This window comes from Gossypium arboreum, chromosome 1 (assembly GCF_025698485.1).
Source record: "Gossypium arboreum isolate Shixiya-1 chromosome 1, ASM2569848v2, whole genome shotgun sequence".
Taxonomy (NCBI): Eukaryota; Viridiplantae; Streptophyta; class Magnoliopsida; order Malvales; family Malvaceae; genus Gossypium; species Gossypium arboreum.
This window is the reverse complement of record NC_069070.1, coordinates 113,213,782-113,234,898: the sequence shown is the minus strand read 5'-3', so window position 1 is coordinate 113,234,898 and position 21,117 is coordinate 113,213,782. Positions and strand designations below refer to the sequence as shown.

The window sequence follows — 21,117 nt, the reverse complement described above, 5'->3', positions numbered from 1 at the left end:
GATTTTGTAATTATTGTCAGAAAACATCTTTAATATTTTCCAAAGAATTGGTAAGTACATCCCAATCCCGATGATTAATCTCGAATTTTTATAGAATTTCTATACCATGCTAATCTTTTAATCGATTAAATGATCTTTTGCGGATCTTTCTAAAATCTTCCATTAATCTCATAAAATCTTGATACCCAACGTTAATTCTTGCAAATTTGTCATTGAAGGGCCTAATTTATGCGAATCGAATCATATTTGATTGCAAGGAATGTCAATCATACTCTTGGTGAAAGGTGTGTGTTCTATCCCAAGTGAACTAATGGTGATTATGTGTAGGAATAGAACCACACGGGAGTGTGGACCATAAGGTTAGACCACTGATAAACCGTAATATATACATATTTTTACCCCATGTTGGGCATATTTATGGATGATTTTTCCTTGGTTTCGTTGAATTTGATTCTCATAATCCTTTAATTTCATGTTTTATACTTAGGAGAGCTTAAGATAGCAAAAAGAGCAAGAAACGAGCCAAAAACAGACAAATTGGGCCTAAATCAGTGTTTCACACGGCCTAGGCACTTCTACACGGGTTATTTACACGCCCGTGTGTGACACACAGGTAGACCACACGCTCGTGTGTCATAGTCGTGTCGACATTAATCCAAGTCAGAATTGCACACGGCCTGAGCACCTTTACACGGACGTGGCACACGATCGTGTCCCTGTCGAGCCCAAGTATAGTTCTACTCGGAAAAGGTTAATTTCGGGCATTCCTAAGTCTATATAAACACCCTAGAAGAGGATTAAGGGAGACGCGAAGTGGAAGGCAGAAAATACTCAAGGAAAGCCATCGGAATCAACTCTGGAGTAGGATCTATATCAAGACTGAAGATTTTCATCCAATTTCCTAGAAGTTCTTTGGGTTTCTTTATGTTTTGTTGTTTTCCAAACTTTGAGATGTTTTCCATTATTAGTATGAACTAAAATCCCTAAATACCTAGGGGAGATGAAACCTAAGACGAATCTTATTACTCTTTGATTTATATGATAAATACTTGTTCTTATTCTTAAATGTGAGTTTAACCCTTGTTTTAATATTCTAGGATATTAATTCAAGTTTTTTTATGTGCTTATTCAGTGGAGCAAAAGTCCTGTTTAAGAGTAGAGCATTCATAATTAAGCAGAGTTGTATGCAATCCTAGAGATAGGAAGACATAAATCTGTTGGATTAGAGTCAAATCTAATAAGGGAGTCTATAGATTGAGTTAATGCGACAATAGGGGTTTTAATTAGAAAGAAATTTCAATTAATCAACCTAGAGTCAGTTGTTTTTAGTTTCGAAAGAGATATTAACATAAATCAGGGATTTCTACGGATTAAGTCAAGTGAATAAATCGTCTAATGTAAAGGTAATAAGTGAAGTTAGATGGATTCTTCCTTGGGTATTGTCTTTTCCATCAGTTTTCTAAAAAGTATTTTCCAAACTTTAACCTCTGTCGTAATCTTAGATAATTGATACATATATTTACATATATTTACCCCATGTTAACGCATTTTATGGATGATTTTCCATAAGAATTGGTGAATTTTATTCTCCTAATGCTTTAATTTCATGTTTTATACTTAGGAGAGCATAGGAGAGCGAAAGGAACGAGAAACAGGCCAAAAACGGAGAAAATGGGCCAAGGTACAAAATCAACACGGCCTGGACCTCCTCACACAGGCAGACCACACGGCCGCGTCAATTTGGCAGGCTCGAGCACGGCCTGAAGTAATCGAACATGGGCGTGTGCCACGGACGTGTCCCTGCCGAGTCCAAGTTAAGTCCAATTCAGAAAAGGCCACTTTTGAGGGCTTCTAGGCATTCCAAAGCCTATAAATACACCCTAGAGGAGGAAGAAAAAGGAGACGGAGAATAGGGGGTAAGGAATTACTCCAAAGAAGCTGATTGATCCATCTCAGAAGCCGGATTCATCATCAGGACTAAAGATCTCTCCCTAATTTCCCTTCAGGAGTTTTGGGTTTTCTTTATGTTTTGTATTCTTTACTCTTCTAAGATGTTTTCTTATTTAGTTATGAACTAAAACCCCTAAATACAAAAGGGGAATGAAACCTAAGACGAATCTTGTTATTATTTTCTGAATCGTATGATAAATATTTAACTTGTTCTTAATTATGTGTTCTTAATTCTTATTTTGATATCCCAAGATACTGATTCAAGATATGCTCTTATTCAGAGGAGGAATAGACCCTGTCTAGGAGTACTTTTGTCATAATGAAGCGGAGTTGATTGCGCGCCTAGAAATAGGGTGACAAGATTTTGCCGAATTAGGGTGAAACCTAATAAGGGGATCCATAGATCGAGTTAATGCAACCCTAGAGTGTTAATTAGAGAAACGTCTCGGCTATTCAGTCTAGGGATTAGATGTTATTAGTCTTGAATAGGGAAAATAACATAACTTAGGGATCTCTAAGGAACAAGTTGAATGAATAAATCGTCCGATTCGGAGCCAGAATAACAAGTAAAGTCTAGGTGGATTTTTCCTTAGGTATTGTCTTCATTCAATCAATTTTCCCAAAAGTAATTCCCCAATTCTTTTCTCTGTGCGTTCTTAGTTTAGATAATTAGTTAATTAAAACAAAACCCTATTATTTTTAGGCTAGATAATAAAAAGACAGTCATTACTAGTACTTTTAGTTCCTTTGGGTTCGATAATCCGGTCTTGCTAAAACTATACTACTGTTTGATAAGTACACTTGCCTACATCGCGATAATAGTTAGTTCAAGAACTAGTAATTATAAATATTTAAAACCTATCACGAAACCTCACGATCAGTAATTACTAGTACTTTTAGTCCTCGTGGATACGATATTTCCGGTCTCAACATAACTATACTACTGTTCGATAGGTGCGCTTGCCTTAAGTCGAATTTTGTTAGTTAGTTTTACGACCATCAAGTTTTTTTGGTGCTGTTGCCGAGGACTAAAATATTAGGAACGCTTAATTTTTATTATTTTAGCCAATTTTTTTATTTCAATTTAATTTTGTTTTAATTTTTAATTACTAAATTTTCTTTTCCTTACTTTTGGCAGGTTTTTATAGTTTATGACTAGAAGAAACCCATCAAGACCTTTACTTTTTAACAGTGAAATTGAGAGCACAGCTCACAGAAATCGAAGAGAAATAAGAAAGAGTGTACAATACATAGAGGAAGGGCGAGAGGACGATACCAATAACATCGAGGAGATGGCTGAAAATAGAGATAATCCGTTACCTCTTGTGGTTGCTGCAAATCCAGTAGATCAGAATCCTGCTCCTCGTACTATGTATGATTATGCTAAGCCTACTTTAACAGGAACCAAATTGAGTATAGTTAGACCTGCTGTTGCTGTAAATAATTTTGAACTGAAACCTAACACGATTCAAATGATACAATAATTTGTTTAGTTTGATGGTTTGCAGGACAAGGATCTAAACACTCATTTAGCAAAGTTTTTGGAATTCTGCAACATCCTTCGCCTTTGGTTGTTTCCATGCTCATTGAGAAATAAGGCTAAACAGTGGTTGAACTCAGTACCGCGAGGGTCAATCACCACTTGGGAACAAATGAACGAAAAGTTTTTGCTTAAATATTTTTTGCCGGCTAAAATGACTAAATTAAGGAATGATATTTCTTCTTTTGTGCAGATGGATCTAGAAACTCTTTATGATGCATGGGAGAGATACAAGGACTTATTAAGAAGGTGCCCTTACCATGGGTTACCTCTATGGCTGCAGGTTCAGACTTTTTACAACGGTGTGAACCCTTCAACAAGGCAATTAATCAATGCAGCCGCTGGTGGAACTTTAAACAACAAAACACCTAAAGAGGCTTACGAATTTATTGAAGAGATGTCACTGAATAACTATCAGTGGCAAGTCATGGGAATGAAGTCGACAAAAGCAGCTGGTGTTTTCAACCTCGACGCAGTCACTATGTTATCTAACTAGGTAGAACTCTTAAATAAAAAGATTGATGGTTTGTATGGTTCTACTCAGGTACATCCAGTGATGAGGTGTGCTTCAAATGGAGGAAGAGTGCACAACACAGATTATTCATCCTTCAACCCTAGCATCAAGGAAGAATAAGTCCACTATATGGGTAATAATTCTAGACCTCAAAATAATCCATATAGTAACACTTATAATGCAGGCCGGAGGAACCATTCCAATTTCTCGTAAGAAACTAAGCCTTGAAGAGATGCTTACAAAATTCATCTCGGTGTCAGAAACTCGTTTTTAGAATATCGAAACAGTGCTTAAGAATCAACAAGTGTCGATCCAAGGGCGCGAAACTCAAATAGGACAACTTTCTAAGTTGATTTCTGAATGACCACAAGGTAGCCTACCAAGTAACACTGAAACTAACCCAATGGAGCAACTTCATGCCATTACTGTGCACAATGATGAAGGGTTAGTTAAAGCTAAATCGAAACTGAGGCAAAACAATATGGAAGATAAAGGTAAAGTTAATGTGAGTAATGGTACACAAGGCTGGTAAGTAAAGAGTATAAACCTCGTGTGCCATACCCTACGGTGATAAGGAAAGGCCACATGGACGAACAATTCGGTAAATTCCTTAAATTATTAAAAAAGTTGTATATTAACTAACCGTTTATTGAAGCTCTTTCGCAGATGCCAAATGCAGTTAAACTTTTAAAGGAGCTCTTGGCTAATAAATGAAAGTTAGATGACACATCACACGTGGAATTAAACACAGTTTGCTCAGCCATTCTATAGAATAAGCTACCCAACAAACTGAATGATCCAGAGAGTTTTACTATTTCTTGTTTGATTGGCAGTTTAAATATTAAGAATGCGTTGGCTGATCTAGGGGCGAGCATTAATGTCATGCCTTATAAAATGTTTAAACAAGTCGGCCTTAGGAAACCCAAACAAACTAGGTTGAGTATTCAATTAGCAGATAAAACAATTAGATTTCCTAGAGTTTATTGAAGAAGTGCTTATCAAAATTGATAAATTTATTTTCCCAGTTGACTTCGTTGTTCTAGACATAGATGAGGATAGTGGCGTACCTTTAATTTTAAGAAGACCCTTTTTAGCAACTACTAGAACTATCATAGATGTTGGTACAGGTGAATTGATACTTCGTGTAGGAGATGACACGATTAAACTTCAAGCTCGTGATTCTGCTAAAATATCTAGTAATCGATATGATTGTTTAAGTTTGGTTAATTTGAATAATGTTGCAACTCAAACTTCTTTTCAAGAAACCCCTAGGAAGAACGTGATGGAACCGCATCCTAGTCCATGCAACAAAAACAGAACGACTCATGAAGAACAAAAGCTTTAGCTCGATGAACTAAACGAATGGCGAACACATGTCAAGGAGAAACCAAAAGCATACGATGAATCAAAGCGGCACCACGATAGACTTAGGGATGAAACAACACAATTTTAGGTCGGGGACAAAGTATTGTTAGATGAAAAGGACCCTAGAATTGCTACTTCAGAGTACGATACAGACAGAATGATTTCTTTCATGGTACTGATTATCTTCCCTTATGGTACAGTCGAGGTAACACATATTGACTTTGAAACTTTCAAGGTAAATAATACTCGACTTAGACCTTATCTTGATAAAATTAATAGCAGATGAGAGGAGTTTCAACTCCTCGAACCACCATGACGGTGCAAATAAGAGGTGAGTCGAGCTTAGACTATAATAAGCGCTTCTCAGGAGGTAACCCGAACACTAACCCCACTAAATAACTTAGTTTGTTTTTCCTTTTGTTTTATAGTCTGACTGCAACTATTTTCAACACACACGGCCTAGCACACAGGCGTGCTTTAGGCCGTGGGCTCACCATAGGTAGGAGGCACGGGCGTGGCCATGGCCGTGCTAAAACAGGACAAACATTTTTCCAAGATAGGATGACACATGGGTTGCGATAAATTGCCACGGCCGTGCGAGGCAGCTGTGGGAGCCACACGGCCTGTCACACAGGCGTGCTTAAGGCCGTGTAAGAACTTGCCCAAAAATCGAAACGAAAATCGAAGTTAGAATAGAACACGAGCTTAGGCCACAGCCGTGCTTAAAGGCTATGCGCAATCCTGATTAATTGACACGGGCATGTTGGATCAAACATGAGCGTGGGAGAAACAAAGGGAGCACCACAAGGCTGTGCGATGTGGCCGTGTGAGTCACACCGCCTAGACACACGGGCGTGTCTACAGGCCATGTGCGATACTGACTTAAAACATCAACCCATTAGCATAAGCCATAAACACGAGCATGTCAGATCTAACACGGGTGTGGGAGAAGCGAACGATCGTGCACACGGCCATGCGACGCGACCGTGCACACCACACATTCTGGGGACACAGGTGTGTCGAAGCAACTGTGTGTGATCCTGACTACGATTTCATGAAAAATATGGGTTGAGAGCTTACCACACGGGCGTGGGCCACGACTGTGTGGCTTAAAACGGGGCTTACACGATCATGACCCCCAATTTACCCCTTAACCCTAATTTTTCCCCTTTCCTATTTAAACCTCATATCACTATTCATCATCTTCCCCACTACTCACCCTCTCTACTCCGACCACCACTGACCAAGTCAACCACTTAGCCGCCGTTCACTCAACCATCGATTCTTCATATTATTAACTTTCCTCATTTTTATTATTGCATTTTGTTATCTCATTAACTCACTAATATGTTTGATATTCATTTAGAACTTTATTTCCCCATATTAACAGTAGATTTGGGATTTATTTCTCTTGATTTCTATTCATTTGCCTTTCTCAATGTTTAATCATAGGTTATTCAAATATAAGTTGTGGATTTAGTTAGTCGTTAATACTGATTGGTTTGTTTCTGTGTGGATTTTCCCCTTTTTACTAATTAGATTAGTATACTATTAGTTAGCTTCACATTCTGTCAATTTTTGCATATTAGGGTAACGGTGCATATAGGACTAAATTTCAATCTTCTTATCACAACAGAGTCGTCTACGCTTTTCCGTCTTTGATTAGGTGCTAACTATGACAAATCTATTCATATTACAATATTTTCTCTTTCAGGTACATTATGACAAACACTTGAGGAAAGAAAACTTCCGTCCCCCTTCTAAAAAGTAAAAAAGAGCGGCATCCTCCTCGGGTCCCACTACCGAGATACGACACCCATTCCTCCAATTCCCACCAGGGCCCTAAGAAGAACTATTTCATATTCTACATGCCCGACCCCTTGGTGTGGTGCGTTGCATCGATTGGGCCACACTAGAGCAGGTCCACCTAGCTGATTTGGTTCGGGGACTCCTTGCCATTGCTCCGTGGGATCACTTCATTGATATCATCGAGCCGACATATTTGGAATTCACCTTGAAACTCGGCTCAACTTTCCAGTTACAGACAGTGATGGCAGAGTACGATGACCCAGGAACAGTTTAATTCCGCCTTGGTGGTCTAGTATGTCAATTGAGTGTCCCTAAATTTGGAGCTGCCTTGGGACTCTATATCGACGAGTTTATAGAGGCCGACCATTTCTTCCACCTCTACCACTACATACATCGTTCACCTTCATCGTGTTGGGTAGATCTTCAGCCTGCTATAGGCATTTATGATCCTAGCTGTTCAAAGGCATTGGCTCTAGCTCTAGCTCTACGCTATCTCCATGCCCTTTTAGTACACACATTAACGGGGAGGCGAGAGAGCACTGGCGTTGTCAACACTCACGATACATACTTCCTGTGGAGCATGAGGTAGGGGCACATTTTTTATCTCGCCTACTTCATTGCCTTGCCTTTCACCATCAAACTGAGTGACACCGAAAGGGAGTCATCAGCCTAGGCCCATATGTGACTCATCTAGCGCGATACTTTGGGTTCTTGAATACAACGGCACAGTCCTCTTCCGTAACGCTCATTGGCCAGATGTCCCCACTGGGCATACAAAGTACGCTCCATATGTGAATGATTGAGTATCTTCGTGGGTTCGACCCTCCTCAGTATCGACTTGCACGAGCCACCGATGAGGATGACGCCAAGGATATTCCTGATGGTATTCCTACTTTTCAAGAGGACCCACCTTCTCAGCCACAATCAATCACCAACCAGTTCATGCGACCGCTTCATTGTCTGAAGTTTCAGATCACCTTCATCGTTTTGAGCAATATTGCACTCAGTGATTTGACAAAATCGAGGCGACTCTACAAAAAATTTTCCAACATTTTCACATATCACCTCCAGTACCACCACCTCACGATCCAGCTATCGACGAGGACTTTTAAGTCCATTTAATTTTTAATTTATTTTTTTTTAGTTTATTTTTATTTTTGCATTTCTTTTGGTTTTAATTATAATTGTCTTAAAACACTTTTAGTAGTATAATTTGAATTTTCTTTTATCTAGTTATTTCATTATTACTCACCATAACTACCTTATCAATATAACTCCCTAAAATATTACTAATGGCATTGCAGTTTCAAAAGGTTCTGTCGATGGATACTACTCAGGAATAAACAAACAATCCTCCACGACTGCCATGTTCTGCTCGACCACGACTATAGCCACCACGACATTGGCCACCACGATAACCTCTTCGTTGGGCACTGTGATTGTGGAACCCAACTTCTACGACCACCTTCACCTCTATCTACATGTCACATATACATCACTTTCAATGTCTCTAAACCTGTTTCCCCTCTTTTAAGGATTTCATCCAAATATTCAGGGTAGTTTCTCTTCTCTCCCTCTCTTTTGATATTATGCTTATATTGTTATTATCTATCCTTGTACAATGAGGACAATGTACATCTTAAGTGTGGGGAGGTTATTTATGTAATTATCAGAAAATCCTTGAATTCTTATCTTGTCTCAAATAATCTTCTCATATCATTATTAGAGTGAATTCTGATTGATTTATGTTTTTTATTAATATGTTTTAAATTAAATCATAGGTAACTGTGCATTGATTGTTTAAACTTTAAGACATTAAAGAATCAAGCATGATAAGTTGACTTTTGAGAAGTAAAATTGCTGGTTGTTTCCCTGAATTGAGGTATTATTTTGAAGTTTTGAATTTACAGGATTGAAATCAAATACCCATAATTTTCATGAGATTTTGAGCCTTTTAAATCATTTATTTTTCTTGCTCACTGATTTTTTTTGAATATGAGTGTCAACATTGATTTGTTATTCTAGAACTTGCATTGATTATACATGTCGAGACCACACCTTTGATTTGATATACTAAAATGATAAAGGCACTTATGTTTTAACTCATTTACCCCATAAAAAAGCCTACCACTACAAGAAAATGGATTTTTAGTGGCGCTTTTGGCGGCGTTTGAATAAAAAACGCCACTAAAAAAGAGCATTAGCGGCGCGTCTACAAAAACGCCACTAAAAAATAAGCATTAGCGGCGCTTATCAGGAAACGCCGCTATATGTTGACAATGAGCGGCGCTTATATGAGAAACGCCGCTATAGTTTGACCGTTAGCGGCGCTTTAGGTAAAACGCTGCAAAAAAATAAACACAACGTCGTCGTTTTTGTTAAGAAGGCTTTAGTGGCCTTTTTGAGAAGCGCCGCTAAAAGTATAATTTATTTTTAATTGAATATTTAAATTCTTAAAAGAAAATAATGACACGTAAAATAATTTTAAAAGTAAAAACATAGGAAAATATTTATTAAAAATGAAAGAAATTAAAATACTATTATTTAAAATAATTTTAAAGTTTTTTGGTATATGACTAATTTTTTTTATATTTATATATTAAATATTTTCTTATATAATTGTAAAAGAGATAGTATTAATTTTAAAATATTGAATTAATTATCATTATAGTTTAGGGTTTATGATTTAGGGTATATGGTTTAGGGTTTAAGGTGTAGGAGTTACTAATTTAAGGGTTATGAATTATGTAGTTTAAGGTATTTTAGGGTTTAACTGTTAGAGTTTAAAATTTAAGGGTTAGGGGTTAATGATTAGGGTCGGGTTAGGGGTTAAGGATTAGGGTGTGTAGGGTTAAGGGTTAAGGATTTATGGTTTAGGGGTTAGAGTCTAAGATACATGTAGTGTGTTATTTAGGGTATCGAGTTTAGGGTTTAGAATTTTAGGGTCAAAAAAGGGTTAGAGGTTTAGGGTTTTGATTAATTATCATTTTTTAATTTATATATTAAACGATTTCTTATATAATCGTAAAAGAGATATATAATATTAATCTTAATATATTAAAATTATATATGATTATAGTTTAAATTATTAAAATTATAAACTTTATATATATTAAAAGGTTTAAGGTTTACTTGAAATTTGTTAAATTAATGATGAAATTTTATACAATCAATTGATGCATTTATATTTAAAATATTTAATCTAAACCATTTGAAATTTTGATAATTATTAGAATTAAAAAAACATTGATAAATAAATAAATAAAGTAACAAATTTTGATATGGATAGGTACTATATCTACTTAATAACATTATAAACACATAGAAACCAAATTATATTAGAAATTAAAATATAAGGATTAAATATTAAGGATATTTAAAAGATAAAAATTGAAAAATTATCTACTTAGTAAAATGTAAAAGAAAAAAGATTAGTATGTACCATATATCGGAAGAGATCATAAATCTTTTAAACTTTAATTCATAATATTAGGATTAAATTATAACTAATTATCATCATATTAACATTTATCATCATTAGTATTAATAATTAAAATCATTAATCTAAACAGTTAATTGAACGAAGAATTCAATTCAAATTAATTCCTAATCTACACTTAATTTATATAAGTGAAATTTAAACTTAAAATTTCAAAGTTATCAATATAGTTATATTATTAACTATTGACTATCATAAGTTAATTATTATGGCTACCAAATTATAACAAATAAAAATGAAATATAAAAATTAAGAGATTACTGCCGTTTTTTAAAAAAACGCCGCAAAAAACAGTATAGTTTAAAGAAAACGGCGTCGTTTTAGTTGGATAGGGGATTAGTGGCGTTTTGAAAAATGCCGTAACAGAATTAAAGTGTACTGGAAGCGTTGTCGTTTTAGTTGAATATATAGGGGATTAGCAGCGTTTTTCTAAAAAACACCGCAAAAGACAGTATTAGTTTAAAGAAAACGACGCCGTTTTAGTATAGTAGTTTATTAGTGGCGCTTTTAAAAATGCCGCAAAAGAATTAAAGTTTACTGTACACGTCGTCGTTTTAGTTGAATATATAGGGATTAGCGGCATTTTTTTAATAAACGCCGCAAATAACATTAATGCTTAACGAAAATGGCGTCGTTTAGTTTTGAGATTAGCAGCGCTATCTTGGAAATGCCGCAATAGATAGCTTTTAGCGGCGCGTTTCTGAAGCGCTGCAAACGGTGAAATTTTTTTTGTCAAAACGGCGTCGTTTTCATTTGTAATGTTAAGTCTTCTTCTTTCATGCCCGACAGTCTTAGCCTTTTCCCCCAAAACACCAAAATAGATTTCCCCTAATCCCTTAATTTCCCCCAAAATCCCTAGGCATCTTAGTCGACCGACCACCTACTCATCGCCGTCCGCCGTCGCTATCTGCTCGGTAAATTTTGGTACCCATTTGCTACATGATACTTGTTTCTTTTGAGATAGGGTAGAAATAGAACCTGTTGTGATAGGGTAAAAATAGAACACTTTTTCTTTTGAGATTACGCACAGTATTGAGATTTAGTGATGCTTTTTGCTTCAAAAAGTTTTGCTTCAATTACAATGGATGATTTAGTGATGCCCCCGCAATGTTGAGATTACGCACGAATGGTGCATCTCAGTCCTTTTTCGAAAGAGAAAAGTTCTCTGTCTCTTTTTGCTGGTGATGATAAGTTCTCTGTCTATTTTTGCGCAAAATTGAGGTGCATATGATGACGTGCGAATCCTAAGAACTGTAATGCATGCAATGAAACTGTAACCCAATTCATGGAAAATGGAAAACACCCTTTTCTTTTATGTTAATTCTAATTAATAATTTTTTTGATGTAATTATGCAATTTTAGCAATCATTTTATTTTTCTGTTTGTTCACCAAATAACTTGGGTGTGGAACTCTCCTGCATATTCTTTGAAAAGAGACGAAATTCAAAGCAAATTGATCTCTTTGTAAACTTCTCAAAGCTTCCATTACCTATTTTTTTCATCTTCCCGGAAATAATTTTTCCCAATATCTGTCTAAATTTCTTTTTTGGGATCTTTTTAGATTTGGAACAAATCCTAAAGCCTTTTTCTTCACAGGTGAGCTCCCAAGTTCAATATCCCGATGACTATCAAAATCTTTCATATGAGGATCTGAAGGAGTTCAAACAGACTAGATATGATAATAATTGGCTATTTTCATGTTGGCTATTATCTTTTCTCTTGTGAAAAAAAATTAGTCAAATGGTATATCATGTGCATCTTTCTGATTAAAGAGTGAGTTCTCCAGCTGCTATATTTTATTTATTTCTTTTGTTTATTGTAGATCATATTCATGTTTCAATTAGATAACATGAAGTTTGCTTCTGGACATTTTTTCTCTTATATCTGAATCACTAAGCCCTTATCAAATTGTTAGAGTAGGTGACTTGATAATTCATTTTATCTATACTGATATGCTGAAATTATCTTTTGTATGTAAAGGTTGTTAAATTAGTTTGTTTTCCTTTCTTTTCTTTTTTTTTTAAAGACATGTTTTGGCTTTGATGAAACCCTGATGGGATTGGTTATTTTGCTAGCTGTTACGGATGGGTTAACTAATGCGGCATCAGTTTTAGGCGGTGGCACAACATTGCAAATTCTGTACATGAAGCTTGTAGAGGTATTTATTATTTTCTTTAATTGCAATATAAACTTATTCATAATGTCTGTCTTTTCTTCACGACTCCAGTAGCCCGGTAATAGAGGGTTTTAATAGAAATCTAAATTTCAAAGTTGAAATGGTGCATGGCATTGTCATGCTAAGAATGCTTCTGTGATTATGATAATAGTGGAATAGTGGAATAGTGGAATAGTGTAATAGTGGAATAGTGGAATTTTTTGATTGGGCAGTATCGGACCAGCAATAGGAAAAAGAGGCGAAACTTTCAACTGCTTTATCAGTTACCACTCGAGATCTAAGAAAGAAAGAAAAAACTACAAATACTACTCAAATACACAGAAAGGCTAGATAAGCAGAAGGTTAGTTAATTTTTACTTTCCTTTTTTCTTTCGTTTTTTAAATTACTATTCTTGTTTATCCGTAGCTTAATTTTTAATGGATCATGCTTTTAACTTATTCTGTTTATCGTTGGATTATTTTTTAAATTTGCTTATGCTATTTATCCTCAGAGACTTGTTATGCTGTCGATGAACTGTTTGTCATTGTTTTCCTCTACAATACATAGATATAATAATACCCAAATTTACAAGTGATCAAGTACAGAACTTATTATGCTGTTATGCTATCGGCCTTGAGATTAGTTCTGTAAAAGGGATCATTTCTGCTCAATTTGCAACCTTTTAATTTGTGATTTAATATTTCTATATTTCTATCACGATTTTATTAAATTATTAAATATTATTGAAATATTCTCGTCTGTTTTATCACAAATATTATAATTCTTTTATCATTTAAGTTAAACTTTTATTCAAAAAATCATAGCTTTTAAGCATAAACTTGTCGTTACCAAAAGAACAATGTTTGCTTAAATTAATAAGTGCAAATTAAAAGAAAGACTTAACAAGTTTAATGTCATTAATTTAATAATTATCTAATTTTAAATTAACAAATTAATAAATGCAAATTAAAAGAAAGACTTAACAATGTTTAAAATATTTTGTCTACTTTTATTTTATTTTAAATTACCTAATTAAATTAAATTGTATTTAAAGTTTTATTTTATTTTATTTTATTTTATTTTAATCACGAAAAAACTTTTGTCTACTTTTATTTTATTTTTAAATTACCTAATTAAATTAAATTGTATTTAAAGTTTTATTTTATTTTATTTTATTTTTAAATTACCTAATTAAATTAAATTGTATTTAAATTTTTATTTTATTTATTTTATTTTAATGCCGAAAAAACTTTTGTCTACTTTTATTTTATTTTTAAATTACCTAATTAAATTAAATTGTATTTAAAGTTTTATTTTAAATATTTTATTTTATTTTATTTTAATCAAGAAGAATATTTTGTCTACTTTTATTTTATTTTTAAATTACCTAATTAAAAATAACCGATTAATTCTGAGTTGATTTAGCATTCATGTGACTCAATAAAAATAACCATAATTGAGCACACATGATAGACTTAATTCAAAATAAATAATTAACCCTAAACTTGTAAATTTATTCTAATAAGAAATTCTTCACTTCCCTTGTGTTTTCCCATCAACACAATCACAATCCCATCAATATAAATATATATCATATTTTACATAATTTACATAACTTACATAATAAATAAATATATATCATATCTTACACAATTTACATAATTCGGATAACTTACATAATTTACATAACTTACATAATACATAAATATATATCATATCATAACTTACATAACTTAATTAGAGTTATAAATAAACAACTTACCTATGTAATTTATTGTCAACTTTAGAATTCAAGAACTACGAAATGGATAGGAGTTGGATGAAATTGTCAAGGGTAAGCAACGCCTATCGAAATGGAGTAAAAACTTTTCTAAATTTTGCATTTCAAAATGCAAGCCAAGAGAATATGATTCTTTGCCCGTGTAAGAAGTGTGGCAACATCAACTGGCATATTCGTGAAGTTGTCTACGAGCATCTAATTGTTGATGGCTTTATTCGAAGGTATAAAAAATGGATTTTCCATGGAGAGTGTACATCTAGTGGAACTTCTTCAACAATTAATCCGACTTATTCTGATACTGAATACCACCAGTATGTTAGACAAGATGACATGGAAGGTATGTTGCGGGATGCATTTAATATGCACAGTCATGGTGAGCAATCATTTCCACCTGACTTTATTGCATCCGATGATTATAATATTGGTGGAAATGCTTTTTGCGAAACGGGAACAAGTGCACCTGATGAGGAGCCAAATGCAAAAGCGGCGAAGTTCTACAATTTACTTAATGAAATGAACGAAGAACTTTACGAGGGATCAAAATATTCGAAATTTTCCTTCTGCATTCGTCTATTTCACTTAAAATGTTTGGGAGGGTGGACTGGAAACTCTTTTACAATGCTGTTAGAGTTTCTGAGAGAGATGTTGTAACACCCCGAATTTGGGCCTAGAAGTATTGGGCCTTAAGTGGGGGTCCGTAAGGAGGTTGTATATAGGTATTTAATTGTGCAATGAAATGACACAATTAAATGTCCGCTTGGTGGTTAATGGCCCGAGAAGTGTTAGAGAAATCTTGGGTTCAAACTTGGGCTTTAGCAAAATTTTGGTATTAAGTGAAAAAAACACGGATGCTTGGATGAGGGTTTTTAAATTATTGTGTTAAATAAATGACACAAGGAAGCTTGTAGTCTAGTGGTTGTGGCGTCATTAAGGTTGTATGGGAGCACGGGTTCAAGCCTTGGCTCTTACAATTTATTTTGTTTTTTTAAAGGGAACACGGACTTTGGCCTTTAGACCTTATAATTAATTGGGGATAAAATATGACACAAAAAGCCTTGTGGCTTAGTGGCAAGTAGCGTGTGGAGCATTTAAGGGGAGGCATAGGTTGAATCCCATGGCAAGCAAAGAGCATTTATTTTGCTAACAGGGGCAAGAGTTGGTGTTGAATTTAAACTCTAATGTTGGAGGATCCCACATCGGAAGCTAACATAAGAGTGGATCTGGTCGGCTTTAAATAGAGAGAACCATGAGGAGAGTAGAGGTACCTTTCTTGGTGATCCCTTTCATTGTATGGCGTGCTCGTTTGGGTTGGGCGTCGGCTAAGAGTGCTCGGAGCGTGGATTAACTCCAGTCTCCTATCGGTGTGTATTTCTCAATACTCTAGTCAGAGGATGGCTACTTCAGACATGATGGGTAAAGCAGGTCATGTGGGCCTAATGGGCCTCACAGCCCAATTGGATAAGTTATTTGATTGTGTAGTAAATATTGGGCTAGGCTAGGTGAATCTCATATTTGTGGCTAGATTTGGGCTAAAAGGGCCACACGAGCGTGTGGGCCCATTTGAATGAGAATAGGCTTTAGGCCCATTCGTATTGTTATCACTATTTAGAATACTTTAGTTTACTAAAATTACCGAAATACCCTTAGTTTGTAAAAATACTGAAATACCCTCGATTTGTAAATTTACCGAAATACCTTCGACTTGTAAAATTACTAAAGTACCCCCGATTTACAGAATTACCGTTTTACCCCTAATTTACATAATTACCGTTTTACCCCTGATTTACATAATTATCGTTTTACCCTCGACTTACAGAATTACCGTTTTACCCCTAATTTACATAATTACCGTTTTACCCCTGATTTATTAAATTATCGTTTTACCCTCGACTTACAGAATTACCGTTTTACCCCTAATTTACATAATTACCGTTTTACCCCTGATTTACATAATTATCGTTTTACCCCTAATTTACATAATTATCGTTTTACCCTCGACTTACAGAATTACCGTTTTACCCTCGATTTACTGAATTACTGTTTTACCCTTGATTTATAGAATTACTATTTTACCCTTGATTTATAGAATTACTGTTTTACCCTTGATTTACTGAATTATTGTTTTACCCTCGATTTACAAAATTACTAAAATACCCTTAGTTTGTGAAATTACCGAAAAACCCTCAATTTGTAAAATTACCAAAATACCCCTAATTTACAAAGTTACAGAAATACCCTTGACTTTCTAAAAATTATAGAAATACCATTGGTTTACAAAATTACTGAAATACCCTTAGTTTGTAGATTTACCAAAACACTCTTGTAGGATGAAATGACTAAAATATCCCTATTAGCTAAAAAGACCGTAAAGCCCCTGTAGGGTAAAGTGACCGTAATACCCCTGTATGGTAAAATGACGAATATGCCCTTATGTTCCGTATGGTGATGTGCTTAGGATTTACATATATTGATATTGGAATAGTTGAGTTTGAGTGATGTGGTGGTTATCGTAGGTGATTGATTATGGAAACGTTTCAACTTCAACCCGTAATGTGTGTGTACTAACCTCGTAATAGCTTAGATTAATATTTCTTTGAAAAGCCAAAGCTTCATATTTTAGTGATTCGGGAATTAATATTTAGATCTATTTTCACGACGTTTAAGTTGGATTCACAACGGATATGGGGTAGGAAGGTATTTGGAACGTTCTTCAACGAGTAGATCTCTTGGTAAGTATTCGAACCTTCTTTCCATTTGTATCTTGTGGTTTAAGAAAAGCTGAAAACCCCTCTGTCGACTAAGGCTAAAAGGGTTTTTGGTGTTATTTGGTTTGTTGGTGCTAGTGAGGATTAAAGGCTACCGATCGAGAGTGTGTGAAAAGCTTGGATCATCGGAGTGACTAAATCTAGTCATCAACTTGCAAAGGTATGAACCCAAGGGCCATTGTGGATGGTGGCCGAATGTGTAAGTGATGATAATAGGTAGTTTTCGATTTGGTTTAATATTAACATGGTCTAATCTATAAGTGGTTGATTATAGGAGAAATCGCATAGGAGATCTCATCAAGGAATATCGCAAATCAGGTGTGTAATGAACCCTTTCATAACTTAAAGCGATAAAATGCCGAAAAGCCGAAATGCCGAAATTTTGGCATTTCTAGGACTTGTGAGCAAGCGAACGCTCACTAGTTAGTTAGAATCGATGAGACGGTGATCGAGAACGATGGAAAGCGGTAAGAATGTGATTTTGGCGTTCTTGGTAAGTTGGGCCTCGAGGTAGAAGTGGGGCCCATTGAGCTTTCGGGCCCATTTGGGTAAAATTGGTAAAAACGAAAATCTGTTAAATTGCATGATAAGACTGTTAAAACCGTTATGGAATATAGGCTAAGTGGGCCTAGACGACGAATTGGCTAAGTAGGGCCCATTAGGGTTTTAGGCCCAATAACTCGATTTCGCTAAAATGGGCCGAATCACTGTTTGCACCCATGGATTGTTAGTAATCGTTAATGAACATGGAAACCCTAATTTTGGTAAAATTATGAGATTACCCTTATACCATGAAAATGACCATTTTGCCCCTAGGTAAAAATGACCATTATACCCCTAGGGTTTATGTATGATTTTAATACATGGGATTTTGATAAATATGGTATGTATGAGATGCACATGACATGTATGATATGCACATGATATGTATGATATGCACATGATGTAATCATAACTGCATTGGGTTGGGTTTTTATATGGATGGAGGAAGTGAAAAAGGGCTTATGCCCCAGTTATCAAAAGGGCTTATGCCCCAATTATCAAAAGGGCTTATGCCCCAGTTATAAAAGGGCTTATGCCCCAGTTATTGAAAGGGCTTTTGCCCCAGTTATTAAAAGAGGCTAGGCCTCGGTTATATGATAAAGCAACTATCTTTGCCAGGTGGAGAGTTTGGCGGGGTGGGTCGAGTTAATCCCACATGGTGTGTTGGTTGGTACGGGTGGAGAGTAGCGGATGGTGGGTTGAGTAGTCTCCCCAAATGGGTTGCATTCTTTCATTGAAATTATATGTGACATTGAAATGGGCCTAAGGGCCATACCGTTTACAGTAAAGGCTTCGGCCCAGTAATATGAAATATGAAAAGGCTTGACCCAAGATATGAAATATGAAATATGAAAAGGGCTACTGACCCGATGCATGATTGAGATTGGATTTGGGCTTAGACCCAACAGGCCGTTATTGTTTTGGGCTCTGAAAGGGGCTTGTTGCACACTGAGTTTCCAAACTCACCCCCTTTCCTTAACCTTGCAGGTGAACCTTAATATGGGGACTTGGGCCGGAGAAGATTCAGAGTGGCCACGGTGATCATCTTTGGGCTTTTAAATAAGTGTTGGTTTTCATTTAATTTCCTTTAATTATTATTTATTTTTGGGTTGTAATAAGGCCAATTTTAACTTTCCTTTCATTTTTTTTCGGGATTATTTTAATTTTAATAACTTTAAAAAAATTGGTTAATAATTATTCAAATGGGCTAGACTTAGGACGTGTTTTCAAAACGATATTTGTTTTTAAAATATCTCAACATCACGATTAATCGATTTATCAAAGACGTCCACTTAAACAAATTTAAACTCGATATAACAAAGTGTGGCTATGGTTGTGGGCATGTCTAGGATTGGTTCCAATCAAAGAGCTTGGTACTTAAGCAGCCTTCATGGCTCACCTCCTCTATCTCGGATACCTACCTGGTGCCTAGCTTACATACACTTTGTTAACTCAACAAAATATAGGGTTTTTAAAACACTAAAATGGAACGTGGGTTTTTAACTCCAATGTGGCACGTCAGATTTGGCCATAGCGTCTGGGTCGGGTTTGGGGTGTTACAGATGTTCCCTTTTGCAAAAATCCCCCAATCTTTTCAAGATATGAAGAGACTAATAAAAGATTTGGGCCTTGGGTACGATAAAATTCATAGTTGCCCAAATGACTGCATGTTGTACTGGGGTGATCAGAAGAACCAACAGTCTTGTAATGTTTACGGTAAGTCTCGTTGGATGAATGGGAATACAAAAGATATGAATGCGGATGAAGGTGAGGCACAGTTAAGAAAGAAACTAGTCAAGGTTTTGCGATATTTTCCCCTAATACCAAGACTTCAAAGGCTTTTCATGTCGTCAAAGACGACCGAATCTATGAGGTGGCATAATGATTAACGTACCGATGATGGATTATTAAGACATTCTACGGATTCTTTAGCTTGGAAATCATTTGATAGTAAATTTCCAAGCTTTGCAATCAATCCTCGGAATGTGAGGCTTGGGCTAGCAGCTGATAGCTTTAATCCATTTAAAATCATGAGTACTTCGTACAGTACTTGGCCTGTAGTGTTTGTTCCTTACAATTTACCTCCATGGATTTGCATGAAGCAATCTTCGTTTATTTTATCAATGATTATTCTTGGAGAGAAAGGTCCCGGAAATGATATTGACATCTATTTGCAGCCACTTCTTGAAGAGTTAAAACAATTATGGTCTGGTGTTGAGACATATGATGTATTAAGGAAGGAGAACTTTAATTTACGTGCAGCTTTGTTGTGGACAATTAATGATTTTTTGGCTTATGCTAATTTATTGGGTTAGAGTACTAAAGGACGTTATGCTTGTCCTTATTGTGCTGTGCAAACTTGTTCGAAGTGGTTGTACAATGGGAAGAAATTTTTTTACATGGGCCATCCTCGGTGGTTAGATGGGAATCATAAATTTAGATTTCAGAGGACTCTATTTGATGATACTGAAGAGTACAGAGGAGCTTCTGAGCAGACCGTTGGATCTGAAATCTTGTTTATGTTAAAAGATATCAACTTTAGTTATGGGAAGATGAATCAACCACCTAACACACAAACAAAGAGAAGAGCGAGGGATGAATCTGATGATGAATCTGACGAAGAGGATGATCCTAATGAGGCAGACTTATGGAAAAAAAGGAGTATTTTTTTTTAGTTGCCCAAAATCTTGATGTCATACATATTGAGAAGAACGTCTGCGAGAACATAATTAGGACAATTTTGAATGTCGATGGAAAATCAAAAGACAATCTTAAAAGTCGACTTGATTTAGTTGACCTGAGAATTCGGCGTGATCTTTATCTTCAAGTACTTCCGAATGGGAAATATCAGTTGCCGCCTTCTATTTTTTCAATGTCAAAAGAAGAGAAAGAAGTGTTCTGCATGGTGTTGAAGGAAATAAAAGTCCTAAATGCGTATGTATCAAATATATCTCGATGTGTGAGTCTTAAAGATCGAAGATTATATTCATTAAAATCACATGATTATCACATCTTGATGCAAGATTTACTCCCAGTTGCTTTACGTTGCTGTATGTCAAAAAATGTAACGTCCTGTATAATTGAACTATCCAATATAATGAAAGCTATTTGTGGCAAAGTTTTGGATGTTGAAGAACTTGAGAAAGTACAAGATCGAGCGGCTTTGACTTTATGCAATTTGGAGAAGATCTTTCCA

At 35.4% G+C, this 21,117-nt stretch overlaps 1 non-coding gene across 1 annotated transcript; it reads right to left on the bottom strand.

The window, feature by feature from the left end:
* Positions 1-3,650: 3,650 nt before the first annotated feature.
* Positions 3,651-3,757, bottom strand: LOC128281395 (small nucleolar RNA R71). The gene has a single exon (XR_008271602.1). It is a non-coding gene; the product is annotated as a small nucleolar RNA R71 (small nucleolar RNA).
* Between the last annotated feature and the right edge of the window lie 17,360 nt (positions 3,758-21,117).